The sequence below is a fragment of the Nematostella vectensis genome, chromosome 12 (assembly GCF_932526225.1).
Source record: "Nematostella vectensis chromosome 12, jaNemVect1.1, whole genome shotgun sequence".
NCBI lineage: Eukaryota > Metazoa > Cnidaria > Anthozoa > Actiniaria > Edwardsiidae > Nematostella > Nematostella vectensis.
Genome location: NC_064045.1, coordinates 5,399,213 through 5,406,216, shown reverse-complemented (window position 1 = coordinate 5,406,216; position 7,004 = coordinate 5,399,213). Strand labels below are relative to the sequence as shown.

The window sequence follows — 7,004 nt, the reverse complement described above, 5'->3', positions numbered from 1 at the left end:
AAATAAGTCCCCGGATATGGGGCTCGAATCCATGATTCTCAGATTAAAAGTCTGATGCTCTATCATCTGAGCTAACCGGGCGCTTGTTGTAATATCTTACCAGTAAGGTCGAGAAATTCGCAAACTATTTTTTGTTAAAGAGAGCAAAACAAGTCGCCCGATATGGGGCTCGAACCCATGACCCTCAGATTAAAAGTCTGATGCTCTACCATCTGAGCTAACCGGGCGCTTGTTGTAATATATTACAAATAAGGTCGGGAGATGAGCAAACTGTTTTCTGTTAAAAAGAGCAAAGTAAGTCGCCCGATATGGGGCTCGGACCCATGACCCTCAGATTAAAAGTCTGATGCTCTACCATCTGAGCTAACAGGGCGCTTGTTGTAATATCTTACAAATAAGGTCGAGAGATGAGCAAACTGTTTTCTGTTGAACACGAGGTTTCGCTATAAAAGCGAAAGCTCCTCCCACCCACGGGCTCACGAACAATCAGTTATCAATCAGTCGTCAATGCGTCAACATGTCAGGACAATTCCCCTTAGCGATTAATTCAAATTTCATTTCATATATCATTCCTAGACTTTTCCAGCTGAAATGTTCTGATTTATAGTTAAATAATGCTATACCAAGCTTTGCGTGTTCTAAAATACGAGCATTTTCAATACAGCGCGAGAATAATGGATGCTAATGTGTTAGAGAGGTCGAGAGATGGGCAAACTTTTCTGTTAAAAAGAGAAAAATAAGTCGCACGATATGGGGCTCGAACCCATGACCCTCAGATTAAAAATCTGATGCTCTAACATCTGAGCTAACTGGGCGGTTCTTGTAATATCTTACAAATAAGGTCGAAAGATGAGCAAACTGTTTTCTGTTGAACACGAGGTTCCGCTATAAAAGCGAAAGCTCCTAACACCCACGGGCTCACGAACAATCAGTTATCAATCAGTCGTCAATGCGTCAACATGTCAGGACAATTCCCCTTAGCGATTAATTCAAATTTCATTTCATATATCATTCCTAGACTTTTCCAGCTAAAATGTTCTGATTTATATTTAAATAATGCTATACCCAGCTGTGCGTGCTCTTAAAGACGAGCATTTTCAATACGGCGCGAGAATAATTGATGCTAATGTGTTAGAGAGGTCGAGAGATGGGCAAACTTTTCTGTTAAAAAGAGAAAAAATAATTCGCCCGATATGGGGCTCGAATCCATGACCCTCAGATTAAAAGTCTGATGCTCTACCATCTGAGCTAACCGGGCGCTCGTAGACATGTCTTACCAAAAAAGGTCGAGAAATGTGCAAACTATTTTCTGTTAAAAAGAGCAAAGTAAGTCGCCCGATATGGGGCTCGAACCCATGACCCTCAGATTAAAAGTCTGATGCTCTACCATCTGAGCTAACCGGGCGCTGCTTGTAATATCTTACAAAAAGGGTCGAAAGATGAGCAAACAGTTTTCTGTTGAACACGAGGTTCCGCTATAAAAGCGAAAGCTCCTCCCACCCACGGGCTCACGAACAATCAGTTATCAATCAGTCGTCAATGCGTCAACATGTCAGGACAATTCCCCTTAGCGATTAATTCAAATTTTATTTCATATATCATTCCTAGACTTTTCCAGCTGAAATGTTCTGATTTATAGTTAAATAATGCTATACCAAGCTTTGCGTGTTCTAAAAGACGAGCATTTTCAATACAGCGCGAGAATAATTGATGCTAATGTGTTAGAGAGGTCGAGAGATGGGCAAACTTTTCTGTTAAAAAGAGAAAAATAAAGTCGCACGATATGGGGCTCGAACCCATGACCCTCAGATTAAAAGTCTGATGCTCTACCATCTGAGCTAACCAGACGCTTTTTGTAATATCTTACAAATAAGGTCGAAAGATGAGCAAACTGTTTTCTGTTGAATACGAGGTTCCGCTATAAAAGCGAAAGCTCCTCCCACCCACGGGCTCACGAACAATCAGTTATCAATCAGTCGTCAATGCGTCAACATGTCAGGACAATTCCCCTTAGCGATTAATTCAAATTTCATTTCATATATCATTCCTAGACTTTTCCAGCTAAAATGTTTTGATTTATATTTAAATAACGCTATACCCAGCTGTGCGTGCTCTTAAAGACGAGCATTTTCAATACGGCGCGAGAATAATTGATTCTAATGTGTTAGAGAGGTCGAGAAATGGGCAAACTTTTCTGTTAAAAAGAGAAAAATAATTCGCCCGATATGGGGCTCGAATCCATGACCCTAAGATTAAAAGTCTGATGCTCTACCATCTGAGCTAACCGGGCGTTTCTTGTAATATCTTACAAATAAGGTCGAAAGATGAGCAAACTGTTTTCTGTTGAACACGAGGTTCCGCTATAAAAGCGAAAGCTCCTCCCACCCACGGGCTCACGAACAATCAGTTATCAATCAGTCGTCAATGCGTCAACATGTCAGGACAATTCCCCTTAGCGATTAATTCAAATTTTATTTCATATATCATTCCTAGACTTTTCCAGCTGAAATGTTCTGATTTATAGTTAAATAATGCTATACCAAGCTTTGCGTGTTCTAAAAGACGAGCATTTTCAATACAGCGCGAGAATAATTGATGCTAATGTGTTAGAGAGGTCGAGAGATGGGCAAACTTTTCTGTTAAAAAGAGAAAAATAAGTCGCACGATATGGGGCTCGAACCCATGACCCTCAGATTAAAAGTCTGATGCTCTACCATCTGAGCTAACCGGGCGCTTTTTGTAATATCTTACAAATAAGGTCGAAAGATGAGCAAACTGTTTTCTGTTGAACACGAGGTTCCGCTATAAAAGCGAAAGCTCCTCCCATCCACGGGCTCACGAACAATCAGTTATCAATCAGTCGTCAATGCGTCAACATGTCAGGACAATTCCCCTTAGCGATTAATTCAAATTTTATTTCATATATCATTCCTAGACTTTTCCAGCTAAAATGTTTTGATTTATATTTAAATAATGCTATACCCAGCTGTGCGTGCTCTTAAAGACGAGCATTTTCAATACGGCGCGAGAATAATTGATTCTTATGTGTTAGAGAGGTCGAGAGATGGGCAAACTTTTCTGTTAAAAAGAGAAAAATAATTCGCCCGATATGGGGCTCGAATCCATGACCCTAAGATTAAAAGTCTGATGCTCTACCATCTGAGCTAACCGGGCGCTCGTAGACATGTCTTACCAAAAAAGGTCGAGGAATGTGCAAACTATTTTCTGTTAAAAAGAGCAAAGTAAGTCGCCCGATATGGGGCTCGAACCCATGACCCTCAGATTAAAAGTCTGATGCTCTACCATCTGAGCTAACCGGGCGCTTGTTGTAATATCTTACAAACAAGGTCGAGAAATGAGCAAACTGTATTCTGTTGAACACGAGGTTCCGCTATAAAATCGAAAGCTCCTCCCACCCACGGGCTCACGAACAATCAGTTATCAATCAGTCGTCAATGCGTCAACATGTCAGGACAATTCCCCTTAGCGACTAATTCAAATTTCATTTCATATATCATTCCTAGACTTTTCTAGCTGAAATGTTCTGATTTATAGTTAAATAATGCTATACCAAGCTTTGCGTGTTCTAAAAGACGAGCATTTTCAATACAGCGCGAGAATAATTAATGCTAATGTGTCAGAGAGGTCAAGAGATGGGCAAACTTTTCTGTTAAAAAGAGAAAAATAAGTCGCCCGATATGGGGCTCGAACCCATGACCTTCAGATTAAAAGTCTGATGCTCTACCATCTGAGCTAACCGGGCGCTTCTTGTAATATCTTACAAATAAGGTCGAAAGATGAGCAAACTGTTTTCTGTTGAACACGAGGTTCCGCTATAAAAGCGAAAGCTCCTCCCACCCACGGGCTCACGAACAATCAGTTATCAATCAGTCGTCAATGCGTCAACATGTCAGGACAATTCCCCTTAGCGATTAATTCAAATTTTATTTCATATATCATTCCTAGACTTTTCCAGCTAAAATGTTCTGATTTATATTTAAATAATGCTATACCCAGCTGTACGTGCTCTTAAAGACGAGCATTTCCAATACTGCGCGAGAATAATTGATGCTAATGTGTTAGAGAGGTCGAGAGATGGGCAAACTTTTCTGTTAAAAAGAGAAAAATAATTCGCCCGATATATGACTCGAACCCATGACCCTCAGATTAAAAGTCCGATGCTCTACCATCTGAGCTAACCGGGCGCTCGTAGACATGTTTTACCAAAAAAGGTTGAGAAATGTGCAAACTATTTTCTGTTAAAAAGAGCAAAGTAAGTCGCCCGATATGGGGCTCGAACCCATGACCCTCAGATTAAAAGTCTGATGCTCTACCATCTGAGCTAACCGGGCGCTTGTTGTATTATCTTACAAATAAGGTCGAGAGATGAGCAAACTGTTTTCTGTTGAACACGAGGTTCCGCTATAAAAGCGAAAGCTCCTCCCACCCACGGGCTCACGAACAATCAGTTATCAATCAGTCGTCAATGCGTCAACATGTCAGGACAATTCCCCTTAGCGATTAATTCAAATTTCATTTCATATATCATTCCGAGACTTTTCCAGCTGAAATGTTCTGATTTATAGTTAAATAACGCTATACCAAGCTTTGCGTGCTCTAAAAGGCGAGCATTTTCAATACAGCGCGAGAATAATTGATGCTAATGTGTTAGAGAAGTCGAGAGATGGGCAAACTTTTCTGTTAAAAAGAGAAAAATAAGTCGCTCGATATGGGGCTCGAACCCATGACCCTCAGATTAAAAGTCTGATGCTCTACCATCTGAGCTAACCGGGCGCTTGTTGTAATATCTTACAAATAAGGTCGAGAGATGAGCAAACTGTTTTCTGTTGAACACGAGGTTCCGCTATAAAAGCGAAAGCTCCTCCCACCCACGGGCTCACGAACAATCAGTTATCAATCAGTCGTCAATGCGTCAACATGTCAGGACAATTCCCCTTAGCGATTAATTCAAATTTCATTTCATATATCATTCCTAGACTTTTCCAGCTAAAATGTTCTGATTTATATTTAAATAATGCTATACCCAGCTGTGCGTGCTCTTAAAGACGAGCATTTTCAATACTGCGCGAGAATAATTGATGCTAATGTGTTAGAGAGGTCGAGAGATGGGCAAACTTTTCTGTTAAAAAGAGCAAAATAAGTCGCCCGATATGGGGCTCGAGCCCATGACCCTCAGATTAAAAGTCTGATGCTCTACCATCTGAGCTAACCGGGCGCTCGTAGACATGTCTTACCAAAAAGGTCGAGAAATGTGCAAACTATTTTCTGTTAAAAAGAGCAAAGTAAGTCGCCCGATATGGGGCTCGAACCCATGACCCTCAGATTAAAAGTCTGATGCTCTACCATCTGAGCTAACCGGGCGCTTGTTGTAATATCTTACAAATAAGGTCGAGAGATGAGCAAACTGTTTTCTGTTGAACACGAGGTTCCGCTATAAAAGCGAAAGCTCCTCCCACCCACAGGCTCACGAACAATCAGTTATCAATCAGTCGTCAATGCGTCAACATGTCAGGACAATTCCCCTTAGCGATTAATTCAAATTTCATTTCATATATCATTCCTAGACTTTTCCAGCTGAAATGTTCTGATTTATAGTTAAATAATGCTATACCTAGCTTTGCGTGTTCTAAAAGACGAGCATTTTCAATACAGCGCGAGAATAATTGATGCTAATGTGTTAGAGAGGTCGAGAGATGGGCAAACTTTTCTGTTAAAAAGAGAAAAATAAGTCGCCCGATATGGGGCTCGAACCCATGACCCTCAGATTAAAAGTCTGATGCTCTACCATCTGAGCTAACCGGGCGCTTCTTGTAATATCTTACAAATAAGGTCGAAAGATGAGCAAACTGTTTTCTGTTGAACACGAGGTTCCGCTATAAAAGCAAAAGCTCCTCCCACCCACGGGCTCACGAACAATCAGTTATCAATCAGTCGTCAATGCGTCAACATGTCAGGACAATTCCCCTTAGCGATTAATTCAAATTTCATTTCATATATCATTCCTAGACTTTTCCAGCTAAAATGTTCTGATTTATATTTAAATAATGCTATACCCAGCTGTGCGTGCTCTTAAAGACGAGCATTTTCAATACTGCGCGAGAATAATTGATGCTAATGTGTTAGAGAGGTCGAGAGATGGGCAAACGTTTCTGTTAAAAAGAGAAAAATAAGTCGCCCGATATGGGGCTCGAACCCATGACCCTCAGATTAAAAGTCTGATGCTCTACCATCTGAGCTAACCGGGCGCTCGTAGACATGTCTTACCAAAAAAGGTCGAGAAATGTGCAAACTATTTTCTGTTAAAAAGAGCAAAGTAGGTCGCCCGATATGGGGCTCGAACCCATGACCCTCAGATTAAAAGTCTGATGCTCTACCATCTGAGCTAACCGGGCGCTTGTTGTAATATCTTACAAATAAGGTCGAGAGATCAGCAAACTGTTTTCTGTTGAACACGAGGTTCCGCTAGAAAGCGAAAGCTCCTCCCACCCACGGGCTCACGAACAATCAGTTATCAATCAGTCGTCAATGCGTCAACATGTCAGGACAATTCCCCTTAGCGATTAATTCAAATTTCATTTCATATATCATTCCTAGACTTTTCCAGCTAAAATGTCCTGATTTATAGTTAAATAATGCTATACCCAGCTGTGCGTGCTCTTAAAGACGAGCATTTTCAATACTGCGCGAGAATAATTGATGCTAATGTGTTAGAGAGGTCGAGAGATGCGCAAACTTTTCTGTTAAAAAGAGAAAAATAATTCGCCCGATATGGGGCTCGAACCCATGACCCTCAGATTAAAAGTCTGATGCTCTACCATCTGAGCTAACCGGGCGCTCGTAGACATGTCTTACCAAAAAAGGTCGAGAAATGTGCAAACTATTTTCTGTTAAAATGAGCAAAGTAAGTCGCCCGATATGGGGCTCGAACCCATGACCCTCAGATTAAAAGTCTGATGCTCTACCATCTGAGCTAACCGGGCGCT

The 7,004-nt window shown here is 41.0% G+C and overlaps 20 non-coding genes across 20 annotated transcripts; all 20 read right to left on the bottom strand.

The window, feature by feature from the left end:
* Positions 1 to 154: 154 nt before the first annotated feature.
* On the bottom strand, positions 155 to 227 carry Trnak-uuu. The gene has a single exon. It is a non-coding gene; the product is annotated as a tRNA-Lys (tRNA).
* Positions 228 to 300: 73 nt separating this feature from the next.
* Trnak-uuu lies at positions 301 to 373 on the bottom strand. The gene has a single exon. It is a non-coding gene; the product is annotated as a tRNA-Lys (tRNA).
* Positions 374 to 1,185: 812 nt separating this feature from the next.
* On the bottom strand, positions 1,186 to 1,258 carry Trnak-uuu. Its single transcript has one exon. It is a non-coding gene; the product is annotated as a tRNA-Lys (tRNA).
* Positions 1,259 to 1,332: 74 nt separating this feature from the next.
* Positions 1,333 to 1,405, bottom strand: Trnak-uuu. The gene has a single exon. It is a non-coding gene; the product is annotated as a tRNA-Lys (tRNA).
* A 370-nt stretch (positions 1,406 to 1,775) lies between these two features.
* On the bottom strand, positions 1,776 to 1,850 carry Trnak-uuu. Its single transcript has one exon. It is a non-coding gene; the product is annotated as a tRNA-Lys (tRNA).
* Positions 1,851 to 2,217: 367 nt separating this feature from the next.
* Trnak-uuu lies at positions 2,218 to 2,290 on the bottom strand. The gene has a single exon. It is a non-coding gene; the product is annotated as a tRNA-Lys (tRNA).
* A 369-nt stretch (positions 2,291 to 2,659) lies between these two features.
* Positions 2,660 to 2,732, bottom strand: Trnak-uuu. Its single transcript has one exon. It is a non-coding gene; the product is annotated as a tRNA-Lys (tRNA).
* A 369-nt stretch (positions 2,733 to 3,101) lies between these two features.
* Positions 3,102 to 3,174, bottom strand: Trnak-uuu. Its single transcript has one exon. It is a non-coding gene; the product is annotated as a tRNA-Lys (tRNA).
* Positions 3,175 to 3,248: 74 nt separating this feature from the next.
* On the bottom strand, positions 3,249 to 3,321 carry Trnak-uuu. The gene has a single exon. It is a non-coding gene; the product is annotated as a tRNA-Lys (tRNA).
* Positions 3,322 to 3,690: 369 nt separating this feature from the next.
* Positions 3,691 to 3,763, bottom strand: Trnak-uuu. The gene has a single exon. It is a non-coding gene; the product is annotated as a tRNA-Lys (tRNA).
* A 369-nt stretch (positions 3,764 to 4,132) lies between these two features.
* Positions 4,133 to 4,205, bottom strand: Trnak-uuu. The gene has a single exon. It is a non-coding gene; the product is annotated as a tRNA-Lys (tRNA).
* Positions 4,206 to 4,279: 74 nt separating this feature from the next.
* On the bottom strand, positions 4,280 to 4,352 carry Trnak-uuu. Its single transcript has one exon. It is a non-coding gene; the product is annotated as a tRNA-Lys (tRNA).
* A 369-nt stretch (positions 4,353 to 4,721) lies between these two features.
* On the bottom strand, positions 4,722 to 4,794 carry Trnak-uuu. The gene has a single exon. It is a non-coding gene; the product is annotated as a tRNA-Lys (tRNA).
* Positions 4,795 to 5,163: 369 nt separating this feature from the next.
* Positions 5,164 to 5,236, bottom strand: Trnak-uuu. The gene has a single exon. It is a non-coding gene; the product is annotated as a tRNA-Lys (tRNA).
* Positions 5,237 to 5,309: 73 nt separating this feature from the next.
* On the bottom strand, positions 5,310 to 5,382 carry Trnak-uuu. The gene has a single exon. It is a non-coding gene; the product is annotated as a tRNA-Lys (tRNA).
* A 369-nt stretch (positions 5,383 to 5,751) lies between these two features.
* Positions 5,752 to 5,824, bottom strand: Trnak-uuu. The gene has a single exon. It is a non-coding gene; the product is annotated as a tRNA-Lys (tRNA).
* A 369-nt stretch (positions 5,825 to 6,193) lies between these two features.
* Positions 6,194 to 6,266, bottom strand: Trnak-uuu. The gene has a single exon. It is a non-coding gene; the product is annotated as a tRNA-Lys (tRNA).
* Positions 6,267 to 6,340: 74 nt separating this feature from the next.
* On the bottom strand, positions 6,341 to 6,413 carry Trnak-uuu. The gene has a single exon. It is a non-coding gene; the product is annotated as a tRNA-Lys (tRNA).
* A 368-nt stretch (positions 6,414 to 6,781) lies between these two features.
* Positions 6,782 to 6,854, bottom strand: Trnak-uuu. The gene has a single exon. It is a non-coding gene; the product is annotated as a tRNA-Lys (tRNA).
* A 74-nt stretch (positions 6,855 to 6,928) lies between these two features.
* On the bottom strand, positions 6,929 to 7,001 carry Trnak-uuu. Its single transcript has one exon. It is a non-coding gene; the product is annotated as a tRNA-Lys (tRNA).
* Between the last annotated feature and the right edge of the window lie 3 nt (positions 7,002 to 7,004).